At 38.4% G+C, this 21,752-nt stretch overlaps 1 protein-coding gene and 1 pseudogene across 7 annotated transcripts in view; one reads left to right on the top strand and one right to left on the bottom strand.

Annotated features, from left to right (window-relative positions):
• Positions 1 to 21,752, top strand: part of CCSER1 (coiled-coil serine rich protein 1) — a 1,491,420-nt gene that overhangs the window by 645,401 nt on the left and 824,267 nt on the right. The window lies entirely within an intron of this gene.
• Positions 20,715 to 21,492, bottom strand: LOC132660004 (craniofacial development protein 2-like; annotated as a pseudogene).

The raw sequence follows: 21,752 nt of genomic DNA, 5'->3' as shown, positions 1-21,752 counted from the left end.
CCTTGCATTGGGAGCACAGATTTTCAGCCATTGAGCCACCAGGGAAATCCTGGTACATCACTTTCCTGTGATTCCGCAGTAAAAGTGGGGTTGTTTGGGAATGAAGAGGTGCACTGCTGGCTCAGTTATCAGATTTAATTTGTCTGTCTGCTTTCCAGTCTTCTTTTTCAGCTGGTGTCTACTCTCAAAATGCTTAGATTTTACAGTGGACTTTTTAATCTTAAAATATACCATTTTTTTTTTACTTTGAGAATTTTTTAAAGTATGTATACATTTATATAACATAGAGTTTTTATATTTATTTGTTGAAGAAGTTTTAAGAATAAATCTTTGATAAAACCAAACTGAGCACTCTATACATGTTTATAAAAATATAAAAAAAAATACACATTCAATTTTATATGCATATTGGTAAAGGATAAGAGTCAATGTTTACTTAGTTTGACTAGACCAAATATGGCAAGTTAGCATTATGAATTCTGCTTTAATTTTTTTCTTTACTTGTTACACAGACTATATTTATTAAATGTTTAAGAATGAATCCAGTTAAAGAATTTGAAATTGTCTGTTCTTTGAAATGTATAAAGTGATTGTTTATTAGGAAAGCACCAGAACTTCATGAACAATCATTTCTATTTTATGGAAAATAGGCCGGGACTAACTTGTTTTAATTCTACTTAATTTGGCACAGGCAAAGATTTGATAAAAGCTTCAGTGAAGTTCTGCAAAAGTTGGTGCATGAACTCAGATGTATGTATAGAAAGAGTCATATGTTGTTCAAAATTATCTCTAGAAGATGAGTATAAAGTACACAATAAAAAAGTGAGACAAATTTCCATAAACCAAATGGTGTAATGTCACTATTTGCAGTCTTATAAGTCAGTTTTAAAGCTTTAGTCACAAATACAGAATGAGATTTATTAATGTACCCAAAATCTTGTTTTTCAGTGTATTCATGTTGTATAATTAGGTTATTAGCTACATAATTTAATACGTTTTATGTGGTAAAAACAGTTTAACAGTTAGCAGCTGCCTCTAAAATAGCTTTACACTTATTCACATTTAAATTACCTAGTGACTTGAGTAAGTAATTATAATTTTGTCCTAACACTATGTAACATATGGTGTTTACATTCTTCTCAAGAGCTCCTTGAGGGGAAAAAATGATACAGAAAGATCAATATAAATAGTGATTTAAGGAACCAATATATAGAAAGATTAATGGTAACTAATGGGATATTAAATAGTTGTTAAAACATTTACATTTGTCTTATTAGATTATTGAGTTTTGAGATTGTATTTCAGTTGTTTGCTAGGTGTTAGCATCTTTATGTAACATATTCATTTTGACTAATCTGCTTTCTAAATTGAGGTTTATGGGTTTTTTTTTTTAACATTGTCACAGAATGCATTTTAAGCAGCATATTCCTCTTTCTGAATAGCAAAGCATTCTTTTTATGTCTGTGTTTATAGTTTAGATTTCAACATATAAGAGGCAGATAATCCAATATTTTTTCAACTAAAAACTCTAAGACATAACATTTCTTTTAAAGTAACATTAAAAATTATAAACACAGTCAGAATTCTAGTATATTTATTTAGGTGTGATTTTTTTTTTAAGCCTTATTCCAAATGCTTGATTAGAAATTATCTATTTAGAACGTTGCTCCTGATCTATCACTGTTGTTGTTGGTTAGTCACTGACTCATGTCTGAACTCTTTTGCAACCCTGTGGACTGTAGCCATAGACTCTGTCCATGGGATTTCCCAGGCAAGAATACTGGAGTGGGTTGCCATTTCCTTCTCCAGGGGATCTTCCCAACCCAGGGAAAGAATCTGTGTCTTCTGCATTGGCAGGTGGGTTCTTTACCACTGTACCACCAGAGAATTCCTTCTTAACCATAAAGCCTCTTTAAAACCTATGGCTTACCTAGAAAATAATAATAATAATAATAACTGTTGTACAAATTTTAATTTCTTGATCACTTCCAGTGAGTTGGATGTTAAGATGTTTTACATGTGTTTTTCTCAGGAAAAACTCCACAAATTAGACTAGGCATCTTTAACCCTTTTTTCTATAAGAAGAAACTAAAATAGAGTCTTTAATATTTTCAGTATATCTCTAGTAAATGACAGAGCTGGAAAGATTTCAAAACTCATTCTTTAATGTATTATGTTGTTGAATTCACTCAGTTGTGTCTGATTCTTTGCGACCCTGTGGACTTAGTCCACAGAATTCTCCAGGCCAGAATACTGAGGTGGGTAGCTTTTTCCTTCTCCAGGGGATCTTCCCAACCCAGGGTGTGACTCCAGGTCTCCCACATTGCAGGCGAATTCTTTACTAGCTGAGCCACAAGGGAAGCCCAAGAATACTGATGTGGGTAGCCTATCCCTTCTCCAGCGGATCTTCCAGACCCAGGAATCAAATTGAGGTCTCCTGCTTCGCAGGCAGATTCTTTACCAACTGAGGTATTAGGGAAGCCCTTAATAGTAGGCTATACTACAAGCTGTACCATATACAGTTGTCTATGGGCTTCCCCAGTGGGTCAGCAGTAAAGAATCAGCCAGATGTGAGTTTAATCCCTAGGTTAGGAAGATCCCCTGGAGGAGGGCATGACAACCTACTCTGGTATTCTTGCCTGGAGGATCCCATAGACAGAGGAGCCTGGTGGACTATGGTCTGTAGGGTTGCAAAGAGTCAGACACGACTGAAGCAACAGAGCATGCATTACATGTCATCTGTATTAATTGGATAAAGACAGGGACCAGATCAGAGGACCTTTTAGGACCACTAAAAGGATGTTTTGACTAGATAGATGATTCAGTATCACAGAAGAGTATATTATCATGATTGCTATTAACAAAATGATGATAATAAATATTTTGAAATAAATCTAATGTCATATAATTCTTTTTCAGTTGAAGTTAATTCTTTTGTTTCTGTGAAAATATTCACCACACAGTTTACCTTGGAATTTAAGAAACATACTGTCTTGAATTCACAGGAGAGGAAATTCTTCCCTCTCTAATCTTATCTAGATTGTTTCTAGGGGGTTAGATAAATGCGAGCCTAAAGTATTACATTAATCAGCATAGGTAATATTCAGACTTCCCTCATAGTTCAGTTGGTGAAAAATCTGCCTGCCATGCAGGAGACCCGGGTTCGATTCCTGGGTCGGGAAGATCCTCTGGAAAAGGAAATCGCAACCCACTCCAGTATTCTTGACAGGAGAATCCCATAGAAAGAGGAGCCTGGCAGGCTGCAGTCCATGGGGTTATAAGAGTAGGACACAACTTAGCGATTAAAGAGAGAGAGAGAAAGAGGTAATATTTACATTTTTAAAAATATGATACTCCAATTTCTAGTGATTCATTTTTAAAAATTGTGTGTGCTAAGTCGCTTGCCATGCCCAACTCTTTGTGACCTTATGGACTGTATACCTCAGGCTCTTCTGTCCATGGGATTCTCTAGGCAAGGATACTGGAGTGGGTTGCCATGCCCTCCTCCAGGAGTCTTTCCCGACCCAGGGATTGAACCAGTGTCTCTTGTGTCTTCATCGGCAGGTAAATTCTTTACCACTTGAAAATTTTCATCTTATGCTATTATACCCACTTCATTGTCCTAAATCTATTTTTCTCTGAGTCTACAGATCTTCACAATTTCAATAAATGATTTTGTTGCCTCCCTCATTGCTCAGCCAAATAAAAAAGAAAAGACAAAAAACTGTTTCATCCTTGATTCTTCTCATTCCTTCTCACACCCATTCCATCCACCAGCAAGTCAGCCCTATCTTGAATATGTATAAGTATATTGCAAGTCTGTTCATTTCTTTCACTTATACTACCATTATCCTCATCATCTCTCACCCAGACAGTTGCAGTGGTTTCTTACTGGTCTTCTGTTTCTACTCTTGTCTCCTGTATAATCCATTTTTCACAAGGAGCCAGAGTTTTCTTTATAAAACAAAAGGTGTATTGTTTTTTTTCCCTTGCTTAAAACACTACAAGCATCACATCAAATACAAGGTTAAAGTGAAACTAGTTGCCAAGGGCTATAGTCTTATATCTTCTAGCTTGTGGTAGCCTTTCCAGTCCCATCACTGGTCTCTCTGGCTCTGTCTTTTCTAGCTTTGGCCGTGCTGACCTTCACGTTGTTTCTTACACAAAGCAAGCTCTCTCCTTCCTCAGGAAAGGGTACTACGTGTTCTTTTGTCTCCACTCTTCATTCTCCAGATTATCATATGACTCACTGGTCATTGCATTTATGCTGTCTATGTCAGCTCATCTGAAGAGCTTTCTCCAACTACCTTGCGTAAAATAACTCTCATATTCTAGCTCCTTTTCCTGGCTTATTTTACATGGCATTTATTATTTTTCATAGTGCAAAACCCTTGTCACCTGACAAGGTGTATATAATACATTATATATATAATGTATAATACATTATGTATGTATTTATTACTAGTTATGCTCAGTAGAATAGAAGGTCAGCATGGGCACAGACTTACTCACCATTGTTTCCTTAGTTCATTGTTCTTTAGACCGACACAGTATACCAATTTAATAAATACTTCTTAAATGAAAAGGCTATTATGTTATGTTTTAACACGTTTCTATGGCTATGATGCACTTCTATCGTATGCATATATAGTTATATGTACACATTATATGCAGAAAAATAAAGATTTATTATCATTTGTGTTAATAGACTGTTAGTCTCTCAGTTGTGTCTGCGACCCCATGAACTGTAGCCTGCCAGGCTCCTCGGTCCATGGAACCCTCCAGGCAAGAACACTGGAGTGGATTGCCATTTCCTTCTCCAGTGTGTCGACACAGATCATAATAGTCTCTTTCCTGATACTGAATTATCTAATCAAAACATCTTTTGAGTGATCATAAATTTAACCTGATCCTTGTTATCATCCAGTTAATACAGGTGACATAGAATTAGCCTGACGGTTGTATATAGTTGAAGGTAAAACCTATATTTCTCCCAAAGAGAAAGAGTTGAATGCTTTGAGTAACCCAAAATGGTGAAGTTACTTAACGCTCTCTCGTATATCCTTTCTTTCCCTTAACTGCATCTAGTCATTTTCTGACTTGAAAATCTTGGTAATTTTGTTGGTACCTCATTTTAGTTAGAAATTGTGTTCAGCTGCCAAAAAGAAAGAAAGAAAATAACAGTGACTTAAACCATATTGTATTTAATCTTACTCATAAAGTAAGTCTGGAGGTAGCAGACCAGAGCGGGTAAATAGAGCTACTCTTGGAAGTTGTCTGGGACCCTGACTGCTGTTACTGTTCTGTCTTGCTTTCCTCATCTCCAGCTTCTGTAATAAAGGCCACTTCAGTCTTTAGTAGGGAGGAAAAGGGGAACGTGAAAAGAGACACACTTGCTAATTGAGTCCCTTCATGTGAAGAGTCGCTCTGGTAATACCACATGTTACTTCTGCTTATGTATCATTGGCTAGACTTCACAGCAAAGAAGACTGGAAAAATATAATCTCTTAATTAAATGCATTGCTATCCCAAATAACACTAGGATTGATTGTGTTACTAGGAAGAAGGAGGAGTGGTTACTGATGTGGAATTTTAAATACATCTCTGTATTTCTTATAAAAAATTTTCTACATTTGTTACAGTTATTGGCATATGTTAATTTTCCCATATTTTCCTATATATTCTGCCCCCATATATCACATTATTGTGCTTTCTCTCTAATTAGCCGTGCCTTCTAGCAGTGTATTTACACAATAGTTAGTCAGTAAATACTTGTTACATTTGGATTCAAACGACAAACCCATTAGCTTGATTTCATTAGCACCTTATTCTGGCAGATGCTAACAAGCAGGAGAAGCCTTGTCTTCTTGTGTTGTCAGCACTTATACAGATACTTTAAAAACAAGAAAAATGAACACAATCTGTTTTTACTATAATCTCACATAAGTGGCCAAATTGCCTACTTAAATTTGAAAGAAAACCTGAGATATCAACACACTTTGAAAGGGAACTATTAGCAATGCAAAGGCTGTTAACTGTGATTTGTATTAAATAAACAAAAACATGAACTTTCCAAAGTAATTTGTGAATAAAATGGCTATCAATTACCTTAATGTAGTTAAACACAGGGAAAAAAACCAATACCTCAGTTGTTCCTTGGCTAAATTTTATGCAATGTGTAACTTATATTTCTAAAATGTATTTCCCATATTATTCAGAATATGTTTTGATTTTACCCAAAATCAAGCTTTTAAAATACATGAGAAAATATTTAATTTGAAAATGCTGTTGTTCAGTCACCAAGTAGTGTCTGTTTGTGGACTGCAGCACTCCAAGCCTCTCTGTCCCTAACCATCACCTCGAATTTGCCCGAGTTCATGTCCATTGAGTCAGTTCAGTTCAGTCTCTCAGTCGTGTCTGACTCTTTGCAGCCCCATGAATCGCAGAATGCCAGGACTCCCTGTCAATCGCTAATTCCCGGAGTTCACTCAGATTCATGTCCATCACGTCAGTGATGCCATCCAGCCATCTCATCCTCTGTCGTCCCCTTCCCCTCCTGCCCCCAATCCCTCCCAGCATCCTAGTCTTTTCCAATGAGTCAGCTCTTCGCATGAGGTGGCCAAAGTACTGGAGTTTCAGCTTTAGCATCATTCCTTCCAAAGAAATCCCAGGCTTGATCTCCTTCAGAATGGACTTGTTGGATCTCCTTGCAGTCCAAGGGACTTTCAAGAGTCTTCTCCAACACCACAGTTCAAAAGCATCAATTCTTCGGTGCTCAGCTTTCTTCACAGTCCAACTCTCACATCCATACATGACTACTGTAAAAACCATAGCCTTGACTAGATGGACCTTAGTCGGGAAAGTAATGTCTCTGCTTTTGAATATGCTATCTAGGTTGTTCATAACTTTTCTTCCAAGGAGTAAGCGTCTTTTAATTTCATGGCTGCAATCACCATTTGCAGTGATTTTGGAGCCCCTCAAAATAAAGTCTGACACTTTCCGCTGTTTCCCCATCTACTTCCCATGAAGTGATGGGACCGGATGCCATGATCTTCGTTTTCTGAATGTTGAGCTTTAAGCCAACTTTTTCACTCTCCACTTTCACTTTCATCAAGAGGCTTTTTAGTTTCTCTTTGCTTTCTGCCATAAGGGTGGTGTCACCTGTATATCTGAGGTTATTGATATTTCTCCCTGCAATCTTGATTCCAGCTTGTGCTTCTTCCAGTCCAGCGTTTCTCCTGATGTCCTCTGCATATAAGTTAAATAAGCAGGGTGACAGTATACAGCCTTGACATACTCCTTTTGCTATTTGGAACCAGTCTGTTGTTCCATGTCCAGTGATGACATCCAACCATCTCATCCTCTGTCACCCTTTTCTTCTTCTACCTTCAATCTTCCTCATAGTCATTTTCAATGAGTCAGCTCTTCCCATCAGGTGGCCAACTTATTGGAGCTTCAGCTTCAGTGTCAGTTCTTCCAATGTTTAATCAGGATTGATTTCCTTTAGGATTGACTGATTGGATCTCCTTGCTTTCCAAAGGACTCGCAAGAGTTTTCTCCAGCACCACAATTCAAAAACATCAGTTCTTTAGCACTCCACCTTTGTTGCAGAAACCAGTAATCAAGAAACCAAACACCACACTCAGAGAGTTGGACAGCTCAGGTTTATTACACTGGAGGGCCCAGAGGAATTAACACTCCAAGCTCTGAGCCACAAACAAAGGGGTTACAGAGTTTTTATACACCTACTTTAGTGGGCAACACTAGCTGCTAATAGGCTAGTTTAAACTAAGAGGTTTTGCAGCAGTCAGGATGCTGACCTTTGCACCGACAGGCATGATTAAGCAGGTTTGCAGGGGCTGGGCAACTGTCAAGAGCAGGACAAGGGTGAGTGAGGAAAGCTCCAGTTCCTAGTATTGTTAAGTCCCCACTTTCTGAGACAACGTGACCTACGTGATCCAAACTTAGCAAGGAGCAAGCTGAGTTACAGAGGCAGAACGAGCAGGAAGTTACGTAAAATTTTAACTTTCCCTCTTCACCTTCTTTATGATCTAACTTCCACATCTGTATATGACTACTGCAGAGACCATAGCCTTGACTATATGGACCTATGTCTGCAAAGTGATGTCTTTGCTTTTTAATACACTCTAGGTTTGTCATAGCTTTCTTACCAAGATGCAGTCATCTTATAATTTTATGGCTGCAATCACCATCTATAGTGATTCTAGAGCCAAGAAGAGGAAATCTGTCACTGCTTCCACCTTTTCCCCTTCTATTTTGCCATGCAGTGATGGAACCAAATGCCATGATCTTAGTTTTCTTTTTTTTTTTCAATGTTAAGTTTTAAGCTGGCTCTTTCACCCTCATCAAGGGGCTCTTAATATTTAATTTCAAATGCCAAATATCATCTCCATGGTTTGCATAACTTGTAATTATTTCAATACAGTCAACTTTTCAAAACTTTAAGACATGATTCTTGTAGAATAACAAAATAAGTTTTAAAATTGAAGTTAGATAGTGTCGTCTCTTTTAGTGTCTAAAGTTTCTGAACAGACTGTAGATTTGTTTCGTGGTTTTATATCCTGCTGCAAGTGACAAGTGCTCAGTTGTGTCCAACTCTGCAACCCCATGGACTGTGGCCTGCCAGGCTCCTCTGTCAGTGGGATGTTTTCCAGGAGTGGGTTGTCTTTTCCAACGATTTTCCCAACCCAAGGATTAAACCTAGGTCTCTTGCATCTGCTGCATTGGCAGGCAGATTCTTTACCACTAGCATCACCTGGGAAGCCCAATGTTATATAACATGTTCAATTATTATTAACAGCTTTATATCATTTGTCAAATATCCTCTATTTTAAATTTTGATGTACTTATACACACACATGAATTTTCTTACCTTTTTTTTTAACAAGAATTGAAAAGTTTTGAAAATTATGTTCCCAGTTCTCATGTCAAAATTTGAACTGTTAGAGGACAAAAACCATATGTGTATATGTGTGTGTGTGTGTGTGTGTGTGTGTGTGTGTATAAGCCTGTGTGTGTGTGTGTGTGTGTGTGTGTGTGTGTGTGTATCAAACTCAGGTTTGGCTGCTTATGTTTGAAAGTCAATACTTGAGACACAAGTGTTGGTTGGAAAGGAAAGATTATTTTGTTCAGTAGGTCAACAACCTGGGGAGGAGGCAGACTCATGTCCTAAAACCAATTACCAAGATTCTGCTTGACCATCAAAGCTTTTAAAGGAAGAATCATTTGAAGGGGAGTCAGAGTCTTCTTACGATTTCCCTGGTGGCTCAGATGCTAAAGCATCTGCCTGCAATATGGGAGACCCAGGTTTGATCCCTGGGTTGGGAAGATCTCCTGGAGAAGGAAATGGCAACCCACTCCAATGTTCCTGCCTGGAGAATCCCAGGGACGGAGGAGCCTGGTAGGCTATAGTCCATGGGGTTGCAAAGAGTCGGACATGACTGAGCAGCTTCATTTCAATTCATTTCAGGGTCTTCTTATCTTCCATTGTGTGCATATTTTGTTCTGATTGATTGATGGTGAGGTAACAGGGAACATTCTAGGAATCTTGTGCTCAGCCTGAAGTTACCATCCTCCACCTGGGTGAAGGCTTTAACTTCTGCAGAAGAACTCAGAGATATTGTTATGCATTTTCCTGAAGAGGAACCAAGACTCAGCTTTACCAGTGCATTATTGTTTCTTATCTGTTTCTCCTTTGTTTCTGCATTTCCTCCTTTCCAGATAAACAGCTGTTTGAATCTGCCCTTTGGAACTCAGAGGGCGCTGAATGGGGCCTATTTCCTACAAATAAGAAACAGGGGCACCGAAAGGCTGTACCCAACAGGGTGCTGCTCACTTTCATATCTATCTATCTATCTATCTATCTATATGTATATATATATATATATATTATATATATGCAGACACATATATGTTTATATCTTCCAAAATACCTATCAAATTGCCTTGCATATTTTTCATAAGTACTTATGAATAAAAGTACTTAAGTTTCATTAAGTAAACATATGTTTTTCCACTGACAAACATTATTGAAACTCAAAATCAATTTATGAAGACTCATCAGATTAAACCCAGAATAAACTAAATAATTTGAAAACAACCCTTTTTCTCTTTTCATCATAAATAAAAATAAGTTTCCCTTTATAAAAACATCTATCATATTTAACTAGTATTTTGTCATACTTTTAAAGTAGGATTGAGTAAAAAGAATTAAAGTCATTGTTCTAAATAGTGTTTCAGAGTCTTAGTCATTTGATGCATGGAACCAAAGGGCCAGAAAAATGCCAGATGAGAGGTGGGCAAATAATTTGTTGCAGGGAAAATAGTGAAGCATGAGACTATGATCACATCTCAGGTACTGGCGACTCAACTTGCGCCATCTATATAATCAAAACTTAGTCATCATTAACTCAGAGATCCACTATTAAATATTTTGAGTAATATTTTCAGAAGGGAATGGACAACCAGTATTCTTCCCTTGAGAACCCCATGAACAGTATGAAAAGGCAAAATGATAGCATACTGAAAGAGGAACTCTGCAGGTCAGTAGGTGCCCAACATGCTACTGGAGATCAGTGGAGAAATAACTCCAGAAAGAATGAAGGGATGGAGCCAAAGCAACATTCAATTGTGGATAGGACCGGTTATAGAAGAAGGTTCGATGCTATAAAGAGCAATACTGCATAGGAACCTGGAATGTTAGGTCCATGAATTAAGGCAAATTGGAAGTGATCAAACAGGAGATGGCAAGAGTGAACGTCGACATGCTAGGAATCAGCGAACTAAAATGGACTGGAATGGGTGAATTTAACTCAGATGACCATTATAACTACTAGTGCAGGCAGGAATCCCTCAGAAGAAATGGAGTAGCCATCATGGTCAACAAAAGAGTCTGAAATGCAGTACTTGAATGCAATCTCAAAAACGACAGAGTGATCTCTGTTCTTTTCCAAGGCAAACCATTCAATAGCACGGTAATCCAAGTCTATGCCCCTACCAGTAACGCTGAAGAAGCTGAAGTTGAACGGTTCTATGAAGAACTACAAGACCTTTTAGAACTAACACCCGAAAAAGATGTGCTTTCCATTATAGGGGAATGGAATGCAAAAATAGGAAGTCAGGAAACACCTGGAGTAACAGGCAAATTTGGCCTTGGAATGCAGAATGAAGCAGGGCAAAGACTAATAGAGTTTTGCCAAGAAAATGCACTGGTCATAGCAAACACCCTCTTCCAACAACACAAGAGAAGACTCTACACATGGACATCACCAGATGGTCAACACTGAAATCAGATTGATTATATTCCTTGCAGCCAAAGATGGAGAAGCTCTATACAGTCAACAAAAACAAGACCAGGAGCTGACTGTGGCTCAGATCATGAACTCCTTATTACCAAATTCAGACTTAAATTGAAGAAAGTAGGGAAAACTGCTAGACCATTCAAGTATGACCTAAATCAAATCCCTTATGATTATACAGTGGGATTAAGATATAGATTTAAGGGCCTAGATCTGATAGATAGAGTGCCTAATGAACTATGGAATGAGGTTCGTGACATTCTTCAGGAGACACGGATCAAGACCAACCCTGTGGAAAAGAAATGCAAAAAAGCAAAATGGCTGTCTGGGGAGGCCTTAGAAATAGCTGTGAAAAGAAGAGAGGTGAAAAATAAAGGAAAAAAGGAAAGATATAAGGACCTGAATGCAGAGTTCCAAAGAATAGCAAGAGATAAGAAAGCCTTCTTCAGCGATCAATGCAAAGAAATAGAGGAAAACAGCAGAATGGGAAAGACTAGAGATCTCTTCAAGAAAATTAGAGATACCGAGGGAACATTTCATGCAAAGATGGGCTTGATAAAGGACAGAAATGGTATGGACCTAACAGAAGCAGAAGATATGAAGAAGAGGTGGCAAGAATACACAGAAGAACAGTACAATAAATATCTTCATGACCAAGATAATCACTATGGTGTGATCATGAATCATGAGCCAGACATCCTGGAATGTGAAGTCAAATGGGCCTTAGAAAGCATCACTACGAACAAAGCTAGTGGAGGTGATGGAATCCCAGTGGAGCTATTTCAAATTCTCAAAGATGATGCTGTGAAAGTGCTGAACTCAATATGCCAACAAATTTGGAAAACTCAGCAGTGGCCACAGGACTGGAAAAGGTCAGTTTTCATTCCAGTCCTAAAGAAAGGCAATGCCAAAGAATGCTCAAACTACCTCACAATTGCACTCATCTCATATGCAAGTAAAGTAATGCTCAAAATTCTCCAAGCCAGGCTTCAGCAATACGTGAACCGTGAATTTCCTGATGGTCAAGCTGGTTTTAGAAAAGGCTGAGGAACCAGAGATCAAATTGCCAACATCTGCTGGATCATTGAAAAAGCAAGAGAGTTCCAGAAAACATCTATTTCTGCTTTACTGACTATGCTAAAGCCTTTGACTGTGTGCATCACAATAAACTGTGGAAAATTCTGAAAGAGATGGGAATACCAGACCACCTGACCTGCCTCTCGAGAAACCTGTATCCAGGTCAGGAAGCAACAGTTAGAACTGGACATGGAACAACAGACTGGTTCCAAATAGGAAAAGGAGTATGTCAAAGCTGTATATTGTCACCCTGCTTATTTAACCTATATGCAGAGGACATCATGAGACACGCTGGGCTGGAAGAAGCACAAGCTGGAATCACGATTGCTGGGAGAAATATCAATAACCTCAATTTGCAGATGACACCATCCTTATGGGAGAAAGTGAAGAGGAACTAAAAAGCCTCTTGATGAAAGTGAAAGAGGAGAGTGAAAAAGTTGGCTTAAAGCTCAACATTCAGAAAACGAAGATCATGGCATCTGGTCCCATCACTTCATGGGAAGTAGATGGGCAAACAGTGGAAACAGTGTCAGATTTTATTTTTGGGCTCCAAAATCACTGCAGATGTTGACTGCAGCCATGATATTAAAAGATGCTTACACTTTGGAAGAAAAGTTATGACCAACCTAGATAGCATATTCAAAAGCAGAGACATTACTTTGCCGACTAAGGTCCATCTAGTCAAAGCTATGGTTTTTACAGTAGTCATGTATGGATCTGAGAGTTGGACTGTGAAGAAGGTTGAGCGCCGATAAATTGATTCTTTTCAACTTTGGTGTTGGAGAAGAGTCTTGAGAGTCCCTTGGACTGCAAGGAGATCAATCAGTCCATTCTGAAGGAGATCAGCCCTGAGATTTCTTTGGAAGGAATGATGCTAAAGCTGAAACTCCAGTATTTTGGCCACCTCATGCGAAGAGCTGACTCATTGGAAAAGACTCTGATGCTAGGAGGGATTGGGGGCAGGAGGAGAAGGGGACGACTGAGGATGAGATGGCTGGATGGCATCATGGACTCGATGGACATGAATATGAGTGAACTCCGGGAGTTGGTGATGTACAGGGAGGCCTGGCATGCTGCGATTCATGGGGTCGCAAAGAGTTGGAGACGACTGAGTGACTGAACTGAACTGAACACTTCCTCCCAAGTGGTGGACTATATCTTTCCTTTGTGTGTTGCCTCAGTTTGGTTCAGTTCAGTTACTCAATCGTGTCCAACTCTTTGAGACCCCATGAATCGCAGCACACAGGGTCTCCCTGTCCATCAGCAACTCCCAGAATTTACCCAAACTCACGTCCATCAAGTCAGTGATGCCATCCAGCCATCTCATCCCCTGTCATCCCCTTCTCCTCCTGCCCCCAATCCCCCCCGCATCAAGGTCTTTTCCAAAGAGTCAATCTTCGCATGAGGTGGCCAAAGTATTGGCGTTTCAGTTTTAGCAGCAGTCCTTCCAATGAACACCCAGGACTGATCTCATTTAGGATGGACTGGTTGGATCTCCTTGCAGTCCAAGGGATTCTCAAGAGTCTTCTCAAACACCACAGTTCAAAAGCATCAATTCTTCAGCGCTTAGCTTTCTTTGTAATCTAAATCTCACATCCATACATGACGACTGGAAAAACCATAGCCTTGACTAGACTGACCTTTGTTGGCAAAGTAATGTCCTACGTTTTAATATGCTATCTTCACTTTTCTTTCCTTTCCTTGGGTTGCTCATAACTCTCCTTCCAAGGGCTAAACATCTTTTAATTTCATGGCTGCAGTCACCATCTGCAGTGATTTTGGAGCCCCAAAAAATAAAGTCTGATACTGTTTCCCCATCTATTTCCCATGAAGTGATGGGACCAGATGCCATGATCTTCGTTTTCTGAATGTTGAGATTTAAGCCAACTTTTTCACTCTCCTCTTTCACTTTCATCAAGAGGCTTTTAGTTCCTCTTCACTTTCTGCCATAAGGATGGTGTCATCTGCATATCTGAGGTTATTGATTTTCTCCCAGCAATCTTGATTCCAGCTTGTGTTTCTTCCAGCCCAGCGTGTCTCATGATGTCCTCTGCATATAGGTTAAATAAGCAGGGTGACAATATACAGCTTTGACATACTCCTTTTCCTATTTGGAACCAGTCTGTTGTTCCATGTCCAGTTCTAACTGTTGCTTCCTGATCTGGATACAGGTTTCTCGAGAGGCAGGTCAGGTGGTCTGGTATTCCCATCTCTTTCAGAATTTTCCACAGTTTATTGTGATGCACACAGTCAAAGGCTTTAGCATAGTCAATAAAGCAGAAATAGATGTTTTTCTGGAACTCTCTTGCTTTTTCGATGATCCAGCAGATGTTGGCAATTTGATCTCTGGTTCCTCTACCTTTTGTAAAACTTGGTTGGACATCTGAAAGTTCACAGTTCACATATTGCTGAATCCTGGCTTAGAAAATTTTGAGCATTACTTTACTAGCATGTGAGATGTGTGCAATTGTGAGGTAGTTTGAGCATTCTTTGGCATTGCCTTTCTTTAGGATTGGAATGAAAACTGACCTTTTCCAGTCCCATGGCCATTGCTGAGTTTTCCAAATTTGTTGGCATATTGAGTGCAGCACTTTCACAGCATCATCTTTGAGGATTTGAAATAGCTCCACTGGGATTCCATCACCTCCATTGGCTTTGTTCGTACCAATGCTTTCTCAGGCCCATTTGACTTCACATTCCAGGATGTCTGGCTCTAGGTGAGTGATCACACCATCATGATTATCTGGTTGTGCAGTTCTTTTTTGTACAGTTCTTTTGTGTATTCTTGCCACCTCTTCTTCATGTCTTCTGCTTCTGTTAGGTCCATACCATTTCTGTCCTTTATTGAGCCCATCTTTGCATGAAATGTTCCCTTGGCATCTCTACATTTCTTGAAGAGATCTCTAGTCTTTCTCATTCTGTTCTTTTCCTCTATTTCTTTGCATTGATCATTGAGGAAGGCTTTCTTATCTCTCCTTGCTGTCCTTTGGAACTCTGCATTCAGATGGTTATATCTCTCCTTTTCTCCTTTGCTTTTCACTTCTCTTCTTTTTACAGCTATTTGTAAGGCCTCCTCAGATGGCCATTAGATTGTCTTGATCCCTGTTCCTGTACAATATCATGAACCTCTGTCTGTAGTTCTTCAGGCACTCTGTCTATCAGATCTAGTCCCTTAAATCTATTTCTCACTTACATTGTATAATTATAAGGGATTTGTTTTAGGTCATACCTGAATGGTCTTCGGTCTTCCCTACTTTTCAATTTAAGTCTGAATTTGGCAATAAGGAGTTCATGATCTGAGCCACAGTCAGCTCCTGGTCTTGTTTTTGCTGACTGTATAGAGCTTCTCCATCTTTGGCTGCAAAGTATATAATCAATCTGATTTTGATGTTATCCATCTGGTGATGTCCATGTGTACAGTCTTCTCTTGTGTTGTTGGAAGAGAGTTTTTGCTCTGACCAGTGCATTCTCTTGGCAAACTCTATTAGCTTTTGCCCTGCTTCATCCGTACTCCAAGGCCAAATTTGGTTTTTACTCTTAGCTCTCAAAAAAGAGTCAGTTATAGTACCTATGACAGTGCACTGGGGTAATCTCCTGTTTTTCTTTGTTAGACTGTAATTGATTTGATGGTTGGTACAATGTCTTATTTATCTCAGAACTGGTTGTGCATAATGCATTGTCTATATGCCTAATTAATAATAAACTTTCAAACAATCTCACTGAATAGGAAAGAGAACTAGAAAAGTACATTCAATATTTTTCAGGATGTTAGGGAAATAGAAAAACAAAACCCCTCAAGCAACTTCAGTAAAAGTGAGTTTATTTTATAAAGAAAACAGAGAATGAAGGAGGAAAAGAATAGCCTCAGAAGTAAGATAAACAGAGCTAGCTAGCTGTGTGCTGGTGATTGTTTAATAATCAGCTCTTGAAAAGAAAAACAGATTTGTAGTATTTGCTAGTTTTGGTGGTCCCATTGCTCTATCATGGCCAATTTCAAGGTACCAGGTCAATTAAAAGCTTCCTGGAGTTAGGGGAAAAGGGAGCACAGTCAACTCTTGCAAGCTGGTGCCAGGTGAGTCCAGCAGAGAACTCATGGCGAACTGGAGAATTGTCATCCTCTAGTAGTCACTGTGGTCCTCGTGGTTTGACAGTCAACAGTCACATTAGTCTACCAAGCTCTTTATTCCTCTTCTGTACTACTTTTCTTTATCTGCTTTTCCTTCTCTACTATTAGCTAACTTTTCTCAGTTTTCCTTTGTTTCTAGCCTGTAACTTCTGTATAGGATGGGCTTTTGTTATCATTTCGTTCCCATCATGTCATGTCTTCTGTTCACTGATGTTTGTGTGCCTCCTTGATGCCTAATATCTGTTCTCGTCCGTACACTTGGGACAGCTGATATTCAAACAGTTGAGAGAAATGTTTATTGATTTGGCAAGTTACTATCCAGTATACTAATGTCAAAGTTAGTGCCCTCAGTAACAGTTTTTCCTATATTTCTTGTGGAGGCCAGCTTGCGAGTCAAGCTGCTTCTACCCCTGGCATCACAGAATCACCTGATATGATAAAAACAAAACCTGTGTTTAAGGAACATCTTAGAAGAAACAGCTATAGGAATGGCAAGTTCTCTGATGTTTTACTTTGTACAGATAGCTTTTCTAAGAGAGAAACATAGGGTAGAATATATGTTTTTCAAGAACAGGGGAGAGCAAGTGCCAGAATTTAAAACTTTCTATGATTCTAGCAGTTTCATATGTACAAAATACTATTGATATAATCTGATTGCACTGAATAATTGAAATTTTCCTATAAGCTTGATCTCATGGTCATAGATTGTGACTGCTTTTTCTTAAATGTCCAGATATTATCTTTAAATTTAAGTCAGGCAGAAAATCTGAATTCCTAGATTTCTCAGACATCTTCGAAAAGAGAAATTGTGAGCAATACATATGTTTTTAAACCTATTAAGTACTAAGCATTTCTAAACATCTACATATTTTATGTCAATGTGTGTATATTCTAATGGCGTGTATATATAAATGTAGAGAGTACACATATACACATAAATGAATTGAGTTGTATATATATGTATGTATGTATCTATTCAGAAAGAGGAAACCTATACCTTTATATACTATGCAGAATTAATTATTTTCAACATTCTCACCACCACCACACATATACACAGGTGTATTAGCAAAAAAGTGATGATGAATAGATAAAGAACAAATTCATTGATTTCACAAAAATGAGCAAAATATAAGAAGTTTGAATTCAACAATTTACACAAATGTGTATTACTAGAAAAGCAGTGATGGATAGATGAAGAACAACATTTATATTGGTTTCACAAAAAATAACAACATATAAGTTTGAGTTTAAAAAGTTACACTTAAATGGTTAAAATAGCTATATTGAGGTACTTGAACATCTTAAAATGAGTTTTCTTTTATCATATTTTAATATTATAAAAGATCACAAATGAAGTGTAAATATTTCACTGAGAAACTTTATAAATATGTACTTGTTTAGTTTTAGTATGAGAAAAATATACCAAGTTAAAGTAGTACTATAAGTAATAATTATTGGCTATTTAGAATAAGACCTATAAGATATATAAATGAATGAGTAAATGAAGTAATGCATGTCATTTTGGGTTGAAAACTGTATATACTTTCAATTAATAAATTATTTTTAGAATATACTCAAGTTAACACGTTATGTTCACTTATAATATGAACATAACTGAGTATATAATTTCACTGTTTTTCACATTTGAATTAATGATACTAATAAGATTTTATCATTACCATTTAGTAGGGGCAGATATAAGATCACTTATATATTCCCATCATATAAACTGTGCACTCTTTTTCAGTAAGTTGAATTTTTATTTTGTGATAATATATATATTATTTGAAAAAAAAATGACAAAAAGTAAATGAGAATACTATTTCTAATTCATTTAAGACAATGGATAAGTATTTTGTCTAATTTGTTGTTGATAAGTCAACTAGTAAAAAACTAAAATATAAATAGAACTATAATTTAGGAAGCTGTTCAACTGCTATTGAGAAGCTTAGAGACCACTGCTTGGTGTTTAAGTATAAACATAATCACTAATAGAGCTGCATGTATGGAACACACCAAAAATACTGACTGATTTTTCTCAGGTATCTTATACAGAGAAATCACTTGTCACCTAATGGCAGCAGTGTATGAGGTATGGGCTCCATGGAGTGTAATGACAGTTCAGTTCAGTTCAGTCACTCAGTGGTGTCCAACTCTTTGCGACCTCATGAATCGCAGCACGCCAGGCCTCCCTGTCCATCACCAACTCCCGGAGTTTACTCAGACTCGCGTACATTGAGTCAGTGATACCATCCAGCCATCTCATCCTCTGTCGTCCCCTTCTCCTCCTGCTCCCAAACCCTCCCAGCATCAGAGTCTTTTCCAATGAGTCAATTCTTCTTATGAGGTGGCCAAAGTACTGGAGTTTCAGCTTTAGCATCATTCCTTCCAAAGAAATCCCAGGGCTGATCTCCTTCAGAATGGACTGGTTGGATCTCCTTGCAGTCCAAGGGACTCTCAAGAGTCTTCTCTAATACCACAGTTCAAAAGCATCAATTCTTCAGCACTTCTTCACAGTCCAACTCTCACATCCATACATGACCACAGGAAGAACCATGGCCTTGACTAGACGGACCTTAGTCGGCAAAGTAATGTCTCTGCTTTAGAATATGCTATCTAGGTTGGTCATAACTTTTCTTCCAAGGAGTAAAGGTCTTTTAATTTCATAGCTGCAATCACCATCTGCAGTGACTTTGGAGCCCCAAAAAATAAAGTGTGACACTGTTTCCACTGTTTCCCCATCTATTTCCCATGAAGTGATGGCACCAGATGCCATGATCTTCGTTTTCTGAATGTTGAGCTTTAAGCCAACTTTTTCACTCTCCTCTTTTACTTTCGTCAAGAGGCTTTTTAGCTGCTCTTCACTTTCTGCCATAAGGATGGTGTTATCTGCATATCTGAGGTTATTGATATTTCTCCTGGCAATCTTGATTCCAGCTTGTCTTTCTTCCAGTCCAGCGTTTCTCATGATGTACTCTGCATATAGGTTAAATAAGCACGGTGACAATATACAGCCTTGACGTACTCCTTTTCCTATTTGGAACCAGTCTGTTGTTCCATGTCCAGTTCTAACTGTTCCTTCCTGGCCTGCATACAGATTTCTCAAGAGGCAGGTCAGGTGGTCTAGTATTCCCATCTCTTTCAGAATTTCCCACAGTTTATTGTGATCCACACAGTCAAAGACTTTGGCATAGTCAATAAAGCAGAAATAGATGTTTTCTGGTACTCTCTTGCTTTTTCCATGATCCAGTGGATGCTGGCAATTTGATCTCTGGTTCCTCTGCCTTTTCTAAAACCAGCTTGAACATCAGGAAGTTCACATTTCACGTATTGCTGAAGCCTGGCTTGGAGAATTTTGAGCCTTACTTTACTAGCGTGTGAGATGAGTGCAATTGTGCGGTAGTTTGAGCATTCTTTGGCATTGCCTTTCTTTAGAATTGGAATGAAAACTAACCTTTTCCAGTCCTATGGCCATTGCTGAGTTTTCCAAATTTGTTGGCATATTGAGTGCAGCACTTTCACAGCATCATCTTTCAGAATTTTAAATAGGTCTACTGGAATTCCATCACCTCCACTAGCTTTGTTCGTAGTGATGCTTTCTAAGGCCCACTTGACTTTCCATTCCAGGATATCTGGCTCTAGATAAGTGATCACACCATCGTGATTATCTAGATCATAAAGATCTTTTTTGTACAGTTCTTCTGTGTATTCTTGCCATCTCTTCTTAATATCTTTTGCTTCTGTTAAGTCCATACCATTTCTATCCTTTATCGAGCCCATCTTTGCATTAAATGTTCCGTTGGTGTCTCTAATTTTCTTGAAGAGATCTCTAGTCTTTCCCATTCTGTTCTTTTCCTCTATTTCTTTGCATTGATCACGGAAGAAGGCTTTCTTACCTCTTCTTGCTATTCTTTGGAACTCTGCATTCAGATGCTTATATCTTTCCTTTTCTCCTTGGCTTTTTGATTCTCTTCCTTTCACAGCTATTTGTAAAGGCTCCCCAAACAGCCATTTTGCTTTTTTGCATTTCTTTTCATGGGAATGGTCTTGATCCCTGTCTCCTGTACAATGTCACAAACCTCATTCCATAGTTCATCAGGCACTCTATCTATCAGATCTAGGCCCTTAAATCTATTTCTCACTTCCACTGTATAATTATAAGGGATTTGATCTAGGTCATACCTGAATGGTCTAGCCGTTTTCCCTGCTTTCTTCAATTTCAGTCTGAATTTGATAATAAGGAGTTCATGATCTGAGCCACAGTCAGCTCCTGGTCTTGTTTTTGTTGACTATATAGAGTTTCTCCATCTTTGGCTGCAGAGAATATAATCAGTCTGATTTCAGTGTTGACCATCTGATGATGTCCATGTGTAGAGTCTTCTCTTGTGTTGTTGGAAGAGGGTGTTTGCTATGACCAGTGCATGTTCTTGGCAAAACTCTATTAGTCTTTGCCCTGCTTCATTCCGTATTCCAAGGCCAAGTTTGCCTGTTATTCCACATGTTTCTTGACTTCCTACTTTTGTATTCCAGTCCCCTATAATGAAAAGGGCATGTTTTTTTGGGTGTTAGTTCCAAAAGGTCTTGTAGGTCTTCATAGAACCGTTCAACTTCTGCTTCTTCAGCATTACTGGTTGGGGCATAGACTGGGATTACTGTGATATTGAATGGTTTGTCTTGGAAAGGAGCAGAGATCATTCTGTCGTTTTTGAGATTGCATCCAAGTACTGCATTTTGGACTGTTTTGTTGACCATGATGGCTACTCCATTTCTTCTTAGGGATTCCTGCCCACAGTAGTAGAGATAATGGTTATCTGAGTTAAATTCACCCATTCCAGTCCATTTTAGTTCGCTGATTCCTAGAATGTCGACGTTCACTCTTGCCATCTCCTCTTTGACCACTTCCAATTTTCCTTGATTCATGGACCTGACATTCCAGGTTCCTATGCAATATTGCTCTTTACAGCATCGAACCTTTCTTCTATCACCAGTCACATCCACACCTGGGTATTGTTTTTGCTTTGGCTCCATCCCTTCATTCTTTCTGGAGTTATTTCTCCACTGATCTCCAGCAGCATGTTGGGCACCTAATGACCTGGGGAGTACCTCTTTCAGTATCCTACCATAACAGGAAGCAAAGCAGAGGTTCAAGGCCATAGTATTTTCTGTATAAGAGTTGAAGTATTTATTAAAATAAAAGTGCAAAATTTTTAAATATTAATTTTAATAAA

The sequence above is a fragment of the Ovis aries genome, chromosome 6, assembly GCF_016772045.2.
Source record: "Ovis aries strain OAR_USU_Benz2616 breed Rambouillet chromosome 6, ARS-UI_Ramb_v3.0, whole genome shotgun sequence".
Lineage (NCBI taxonomy): Eukaryota > Metazoa > Chordata > Mammalia > Artiodactyla > Bovidae > Ovis > Ovis aries.
This window is presented reverse-complemented; position numbering and strand designations above follow the sequence as displayed.